This window comes from Callorhinus ursinus, unplaced genomic scaffold (assembly GCF_003265705.2).
Source record: "Callorhinus ursinus isolate GAN/ISIS: 27379988/994484 unplaced genomic scaffold, GSC_fseal_2.0 scaffold4, whole genome shotgun sequence".
Classification (NCBI taxonomy): Eukaryota; Metazoa; Chordata; class Mammalia; order Carnivora; family Otariidae; genus Callorhinus; species Callorhinus ursinus.
Genome location: NW_027397066.1, coordinates 92699033 through 92708303, shown reverse-complemented (window position 1 = coordinate 92708303; position 9271 = coordinate 92699033).

Genomic DNA, 9271 nt, shown 5'->3' with positions numbered 1-9271 from the left:
TGTATACATTGTGAAATGATAAACACAATCAAGTTTTTTTTTTAAGATTTTATTTATTTACTTGGGAGAGAGAGAGCAGAGAGCACAAGTGGGGAGGGGGAAGGAAAGGAGGAGCAGAGGGAGTGGGAGAAGTAGACCCCCTGCTGAGCAGGAAGCCCGATGCAGGACTTAATCCCAGGACCCCAAGATCATGACCCGGGCTACCCGTGCTGAAGAAAGATGCTTAAGTGACTGAGCAACCCAGGCACCCCAACCACAATCAAGTTAATTAACTCATCCATCACCTCACATAGTTATTAATTTTTTATTTTTCTTCCTTTTGTGGTGAGAACACTAAAGATTTACTTTCATGTTACATTTCAAGTACACAATACAGCATTATTATTTTTTAAAAGATTTATTTATTTTAGAGAGAGAGAGAATGTGTGAGCAGTGGGGAGGGGCAGAGGGAGAGAGAATCTCAAGCAGACTCTGCAATGAGTATACGGTGTAAGGGTCTAATTTACTTCTTTTGTATGTATCTGTCCAATTTTCCCAACACCATTTATTGAAAAGATTATACTTTATCCATTGTGTATTCTTGGTGCCCTTGTCAGAGATTAGTTGCCTGTATGTGCATGGGTTTATTTCTGGGCTATCTATTCTGTTCCATTGGTCTATGTGTCTGTTTTTAATCCAATACCATACTTTAATACTATAGCTTTGTAATATAGTTCGAAACCAGGAGCATAATGCCTCTAGCTTTGTTCTTTCTTAGAATTGCTCTGGCTATTTAAGGTCCTTTGTGGTTCCATACAGAATTGCTCTGGCTATTTAAGGTCCTTTGTGGTTCCATACAAATTTTAGGCTTTTTTATTTATTTCTGTGAAAAATGCCATTGGAATTTTGAAAGGCATTGCAATGAATCTATAGATTGCTTTGGGTAGTATTGACATTTTTTTTTAAAGATTTTATTTATTTGACAAAGAGAGACACAGCAAGAGAGGGAACACAAGCAGAGGGCGTGGGAGAGGGAGAAGCAGGTTCCCCACTGAGCAAGGAGCCCAATGTGGGGCTTGATCCCTGGACTCCGGGATCATGACCCGAGCCACCCAGGTGCCCCTAGTATTGACATTTTAACAATTTTAATTCTTCCAATTCATAAACATAGGGCATCTTTCCATTTATTTGTGTCTTCTTTGGTTTCTTTCATCCATGTGTTATAGTTTTCCGTACATAAGTCTTTCAGCTCCTTGCTTAAATTTCTTCTGAAATATTTTATTTCATTTATTTAAAGTAAATTATATTCCCAATGTGGGGCTTGAACTCACAACCCTGAGATCAAGAATTGCATGTTCTACTGACTGAGGCAGCCATGAACCCCATGTTTTATTCTTTTTGATGCTAAGTATAAATAGTTCATTGTTAGTGAACAGAAATGCAACTGATTTTTGTGTGATTTCTTATCCTTCAACTTTACTGCTTTATCCACAACTCCACAGTTTTTGTGGAGTCTGTAGCGCTTTTTTTTTTTTAATTTTTATTTATTTAACAGAGGGAGACACAGGGAGAGAGGGAACACAAGCAGGGGGAGTGGGAGAGGGAGAAGCAGGCTTCCCACGGAGCAGGGAGCCTGATGTGGGGCTCCATCCCAGGACCCTGGGACCATGACCTGAGCCGAAGGCAGATGCTTAACGACTGAGCCACCCAGGTGCCCCTGTAGTGCTTTTTATATATAGGAACGTGTCACCTGCAAATAGATGATTTTCTTTTTATTTTTTTAAATGTTTTATTTATTTGACAGAGAGAGAGAGAGAGAGAGAACAAGCAGGGGGAGTGAGAAGCAGACTCACCACTAAGCAGAAAGCCTGATGTGGGGTATGTGGGGCTCAATCCCAGGACCCAGGGACCACAACCTGAGCTGAAGGCAGATGCTTAACTGACTGGACCACTCAGGCGCCCCAATAGTTTTATTTCTTCCTTTTCTATTTGGATGCATTTTAGTTCTTTTTGTTGCCTGATTGCTTTGGCTGGGATTCCCAGTACTGTTAAATAGAAGTGGTAAGGGTGGGTACCTTTGTCTTACTCCTCATCTTAAAGGAAAAACTTTCAGCTTTTCACGGAGTATGATGTTAGCTATGGGCTTGTCATATAAAGTGTTTATTATGTTGATATATATTCCTTCTGTACCTAATTTGTTGAGTGTTATCATGAAAGATGTTGAATTGTCAAATACTTCTGCATTTATTGAGATGACCAACATATCCTTTTAGATGTTTTCTATGCACCAGGCACTTATCTAGGCACTGGGGAGACCTGGTTTGAAATCCCAATTGTGGGGCACCTGAGTGGCTCAGTCGGTCGAGCATTTGCCTTCGGCTCAGGTCATTATTGCGGTGTCCTGGGATCAAGCCCTGAGTCCAGCTCCCTGCTCAGTGGAGAGACTGCTTTTCCCTCTTTCTCTCCGGCTCCCTCTGCCCCTCTCCCACCCCCATTCATGTACTCTCTCTCAAATAAATAAATAAAATCTTAAAAAAAAAAAAGAAATTCCAATTCTGCCATTTACTAGTTGTGCAGTCTTGGACAAGTTTCTTAATCTCTCTGATTCTCAGTCTCTTCATATGTAAAATGTATCTATCTCATAGGATTGTTATAAGAAAGTATGACTTAATAAATGTGTAGTGCCTGGCACAGTAAACAACTGTATTAGCTTTTACTATTAATACAGAGATGTATAATGTAAAATGTGAAAATCCACACCCCATTTCACTCCACAGATATAACCAGTTAGTATTTTGGTTTATATTTGTCCATACTTTTTGTATGCATATACAAATCTTATATCTGTATGTATACACTTGTCTTATATAAGTGAAATCATTCTACTATTCAACTTGCTTTTTCACTTAACTATATTTGTTTTATAATCAGAAAGAAATTAACTATGTATTATATAGGATTAAATACACTGTAGGGGGTGCCTGGCTGGCTCAGTTGGTGGGGCATGAAACTCTTGATCTTGGGGTTGTGAGTTCAAGCCCCACATTGGTTGTAGAGATTATTTAAAAATAAAATCTTTGAAAAAATACACTTGGGGCACCTGGGTGGCTCAGTCAGTTAAGTGTCTGTCTTCAGCTCAGGTCATGATCTTAGGGTCCAGGGATCGAGCCCCACTTCGGACTCCCTGCTCAGCAGGGAACCTGCTCCTCCCTCTGCTCATGTTCTCCTTCTCTCTCAAATAAAATAAATAAAATCTTAAAAAAATAAATAAAAAATAAAAAAATACACTATAGATTAGGCCTCTCCTCTCACATACTCAAAATCAAATATGGATAGGGAGATGAACTTCAGGCCACCTGGAAAATCAAAGTGGATAGTTTCTGGTTAGAGAGGATAAATGTGTAATAGAGAATATGGTCCATTGTTAATCTGAAAAATCTATTTATTCATTGACATTAAGGTGAGCTTTTCTTCTTTAAAAGTAATCTAAGAGAATTTGATACATGATATATTAAATCTGAGACCAATGCCAGCACCATCCAAACCAAAATATGTCCACAGAAACAGAGAACAGTCTTGAGGATTTGAATCCTGGGTAGTATCAATGGGGAATGTGATCAGAGGTTTGCAGACAGCTTATTCTTAGAAAGTCGGTGTTTTTTTTGTTTTGTTTTTTGTTTTTAATATTTTTTAAAAAATAAGCTCTATGCTCAAAGTGGGACTTAAACTCACAACCCTGAGATCAAGAGGCACATGCTCCACCAACCGAGCCAGCCAGTTGCCCCAAAATGCAGTGTTTTGAATCAGCTCACTAAAACACTAACCCCGCAACTGGAAAGAAACTGGCATGGATAGAGAGAGCAACAGTTCGGCTGGTGCTCAGAAGCATTGCAGGTGTATTCAGAACAAAGAAAAATTTATACTTGCCTTAAAAATGTCTAATAAGGTGTTCCTTCTTCCAGTTTCTTCTATTTCATTTTGAAGATGGAACATTAGGTGCTATAAAGTGGTAGGAGAGGGACATGCCCCGATTACTTCAGTGTAAGACACGTATGTCAACTCCTCAGCTATTCAGACAACCGCGTGATGAAAGCAATCCTCTTGGAGTACCACCACAGGAGTTCAGCTTGCTCGTGAGAGACCTACCACCCAAGAGAGATGATGATCCTGGGTCCAGTGGCAAACCAATCTGATGGGATTTGATTACGAGACTCCCCAGAGACTCTTGGCCTCTCCGAGGTCCAGCTCACACATTTGTCTTTGGCTCTGGTCTATGCAGTCATGGTCATGGTAGCAAGGTAGGTTCTTGACATGCATGGCAAAGACTGTATCAACTTTACAGGAGGGCAAAAAAATGCTTTTAGAAAGATTTAGCAGGCTCTCGGGGCATCTGGGTGACTCAGCTGGTTAAGCCTCTGACTCCTGACTTGGCTCAGTTCATGATCTGAGGTAGGGTTGTGAGATAGAGCCCCACTTCAGGCTTGCCAAGCCCCACCTCGGGCTCTCCGCTCAGTAGGGAGTCTGCTTGGGATTCTCTCCATCTCCCTCAGCCCCTCTCCCTGCTCCCGTTCTCTCTCAAATAAATAAATCTTTAAAAAAAAAAGAGAGAAATATTTAGCAGGCTCATAGGAATTCATGGACCACCCCCTTTGTATTCCTCCCCTTGCCTGTCATGATCACTTCTAGGAAATTTTTTTTTAAGATTTATTTATTTATTGTAGAGAGATTGAAAGCACGAGTGGGAGGGGCAGAGGGAGAAGGAGAGAGAATTTCAAGCAGACGCCATGCTGAGTGTGGAGCCTAATGTGGGCCCGAGCCCAGGCTCTGAGTTCATGACCTGAGCTGAAATCAACAGTTGGTCACTCAATCGACTTTGCCACCCAGGTGCCTCAACACTTCTAGGAATTTGTCCTAAGTGCACACATATAATAATAAAAAATTAGAAAACCAAATGTCAAGCAATAATGGGTTGATTAATAAGTTACAGCAGGGGGCACCTGGCTGGCTTGTCTGTAGAGCATGTGATTCTTGATCTCGGGGCTCGAAGCTTAAGCCCCATGTTAAATAAAATAAATCTTATAAGCTATAGTAGATAACATAATGGTGTACCAAGTAGCTATTAAAAATAATGATGCTGGGGCACCTGGGTGGCTCAGTCATTAAGCGTCTGCCTTCGGCTCAGGTCATGATCCCTGGGTCCTGGGATCAAGCCCCGCATCGGGCTCCCTGCTCCTCGGGAAGCCGGCTTCTCCCTCTCCCACTCCCCCTGCTTGTGTTCCTTCTCTCAGTGTTTCTCTCTGTCAAATAAATAAAGTCTTTAAAAAAAAATGATGCTATTAAAAGATTCACAACTGACCAACGACTACCATATGCCAAGCATGTGCTAGATGGTACATAATACTAGTATCTACATAGTATAGATTAAAAACCTGCCTTGGGGGGGCGCCTGGGTGGCTCAGTTGTTAAGCGTCTGCCTTCAGCTCAGGTCATGGTCCCAGGGTCCTGGGATCAAGCCCCACATCGGGCTCCCTGCTTGGCGGGAAGCCTGCTTCTCCTTCTCCCACTCCCCCTGCTTGTGTTCCCTCTCTCGCTGTGTCTCTGTCAAATAAATAAATAAAATCTTTAAAAAAAGTTAAAAAAAAAAAAACCCTGCCTTGGAGGAGCACCAGGCTGGCTCAGTCAGAATAGCATGCAACTCTTGATCTTGGGGTTATAAGTTTGAGGTCCCTGTTGGGTGTAGACATTACTTAAAAATAAAAATCTTGGAAAAAAAAATAAAAAAAATAAAAAAATCCCAAAACCTGACTCAGACAAGATAGTATCTATTGACAGAAAAATCTTTACAGTATACTATTCAGTAAACATGGGAAGTTATGACACAGTGTATTAACACATATAAATTTTTTTTAAAGATTTTATTTATTTGACAGAGAGAGAGCGAGAGAGGGAACACAAGCAGGGGGAGTGGGAGATAGAGAAGCAGGCTTCCCGAGGAGCAGGGAGCCCGATGTGGGGCTCGATCCCAGGACCCTGCAATCATGACCTGAGCCGAAGGCAGACGCTTAATGACTGAGCCACCCAGGGCACCCCAATACATATACAATGTTAGTCACTTCTTTTTCCTTTTTGTTCTCATGTATTTTCTATTTTTTTCCTTAGTGAATTTGTGTTATTTATGTAACTCAAATATAATAATAGGGGAAGAATTTTTTTTAGAAAAATTTATTTAAGTAGGCCCAACACGGGGCTCAAACCCATGATCTTGAGACCAAGACCCGAGCTGAGACTAAAAGTCAGATACCCGAGACATTCAGGTGCTCCCCCAATTTTTATGTAGGCTCCACACCCAACCTGGGGGCTTTAACTCACAATCCCAGTGTAAGGCCTGGCTAGTTCATTCAGTAGAGCATGTGACTGTTGATCTCAAGGTTGTGAGTTCAAGCCCCATGTAGGGTGTAGAGATTACTTAAATAAATTTTAATTTTAAAAATGTAAAAATTTAAAGTTATTGGGGGTGCCTGGCTGGCTTTTTGGCTTTTTTTTTTCTTTTTAAATCTAGTGACAGAGCAAATAGAGTTGGTTTCCTTAGTAATAGCAACTAAAGCTCCCAAACATTCTTTTCTTTTTGTTTTTTCCAGTACTTTCTTTTAAAACTGTTTGGATTTCCTGAGTAATAGATATGCATACTAATTATCAGTCTGATTTTATTCTAGGGAGCTTGAAAATCATGACTGTGAAAATGGCCTGACTCAAAGTTTAAACCAACAATTTTAACAGTTTAAATCAACAATTTTAAGTGGGTCACCACTTACTCCTAAAATTTTCAGGCAATTTTCAACACTGTAAGTTCAAGGGCCAATGTCTTATTGCAGAGTTGTCAACAAGGGTTCTCAAATTAAATGTGAGGATTGTATTTGAAGGATTCAACTTTCTACTCATATTTTAAAAACTGAATAAAATTCATGTTTATTAAAATATGCAAACAGGGGTGCCTGGGTGGTTCAGGTGGTTAACAGCCTAACTCTTGGTTTCAGCTGGGGTCATGAGCTCAGTGTCCCAGGTTGGGGCCCCCGAGTCGGGGCTCTGTGCTCAGGGCAGAGTCTGTTTGCCTTCTCCCACTGCTCTGCCCAACCCCCCCCACCAAGCCCCACCACTGATCGCAGGCTCTCTCTCTCAAACAAATAAAATCTTTATTTTTAAAAAAAGATTTTTATTTAACTTATTTGACAGAAAGAGACACCACAAGAGAGGGAACACAAACAGGGGGAGTGGGAGAGGCAGAAGCAGGCTTCCTGTCAAGCAGGGAGCCCGATGTGGGGTTCGATCCCAAGACCCTGGGATCATGACCTGAGTCGAAGCAGATGCTTAAAGACTGAGTTACCCAGGCACCTCTCAAATAAAATCTAAAAAAAAAAAAGCAAACAGGACACAAAGACATTAAATTCTGTCTTCACTTCTGTTCTTCTTCACCAAAGGATCAGTTATCAATTTCCTGTGTATTACTTAAAATGTGTTTAATGTAGGTAGCCCCACAAATGATACATCCTTTTTTAAAGTAGACACATTAATATATTTACCCAGATGGGCTCATAATATATTAGTGACTTGTAACATCTTTCCTCCACTTCAATCTTAACCTTTGCAAAGCCTTCAATTGTATAAATGTATGCTAATGTAAAGAACTAGTTTCTTTTTGATGATTTAGAAGTTTTCCTGGAATGAGCAAACCAATAACACAAAAGAACATCTAAACATGTGATTCTCTTTATATAAAGTACAGTATCAGGTGAAACTAATCTATGCTTTTTAAGCCTCCTCTCTTTCTGGAAGAGGGGCTCCTAGGGTGCTTATAATTAATGTTTCTTGATTTGGGTGCTGTTTATCCATGTGTTCCTTTTGTAAAATTTCATAGCCCTTTGCTAAACTTCAAAGTACAGTTTTCTTTTTTTTTTTTTTTAGAAATCTTCACCACTCCATCTTTTTTTTTTTTACAATTATTTATTTTAGAGAGAGACGGAGCACGAAAGCGAGGGGAGGGACAGAGGGAGAGGGAGAAGCAGGCCTCCCGCTGAGTAGGGAACCCGATGCGGGGCTCCATCCCAGGACCCTTGGGATCATGACCTGAGCCGAAGGCAGACATGTAACCGACTGAGCCACCCAGGCGCCCCCAAAGTACAGTTTTCTATATGTTATACTACTTAAGATGACAAGGTAGTTGGTGCAATTGCTATTTATAGGACATAAAGTCTGGTGCTTTATGCAACATAAAGTGATGGGTTATGTTACTTTTACTAAATTTTAGCTGTGCTTTTGTATATTTAAATGACGAAATATAGCACTGTTACAAATATATGACTAACACACATACCCTTACCCTCCCAGAGTATTGCTCTGGCATCAGGGCTACAATAGCACAGCTGGGGGGCGGGAACCCAAGTCCTTGTATTTGGCCTTTTGCTATTAGCTGATTATAGTTTCTATTTGTCCAACAATTTGTTGGACATTTTCATGTAGAATTCCACTCCCCAAATTAATACATATTAAAAAAGCTTACAATTACTATCCTCACCCTAGCAGCCCACCTCCTGAAAATTCAACTCTCATCCTTTTTTTTTAATTAACTCTCGTGTTCTGTCACCTAGCCTAAAATCTAGATAGTTTTGGCTCTTCCATTTCCACCACCATTTCTTTTTTTCTATTTCATTCCACAGAGAGAGACATAGCGAAAGAGGGAGCACCAGCAGGGGGAGTGGGAGAGGGAGAAGCAGGCTTCCCGCGGAGCAGGGAGCCCGATGCGGGGCTCGATCCCAGGACCCTGGGATCACGACCTGAGCCGAAGGCAGACGCTCAACCGACTGCACCATCCAGGCGTCCTCCACCAACATTTTTATCTGATCAGTCACCAGAGATTGTCAGCTCTTCCTGTGACCCAGGCCCTCATCTTTTTTATTTTCACTGAACTCCATTTCTTCATGACTGAAGTATTCTAGTCATTTTTAACCTTGATTCACTGATACCCGTTTCTTCCTTCTTCCCTTCCAATAGCTGGCATATGTGATGCTGTTTTTTTTTCCCCCTAGACTGATACTTTATCTTTCCCTTGTTTAAAATCTACAGTTGCTACAGGGCAAATCCCTGAACCTGACATTCAAAAAATTTCTAAAGACCAATCCTTATCAACCTATCCCATTCTTTATCTCGTCCCATTTTCTTTTTACCAAGTTTCTTCAGCTGCTGAGATTTTTTGCTGTGTCCCAAACACACCAGGCCAGTTCCTCCTTTAGTATTTTAA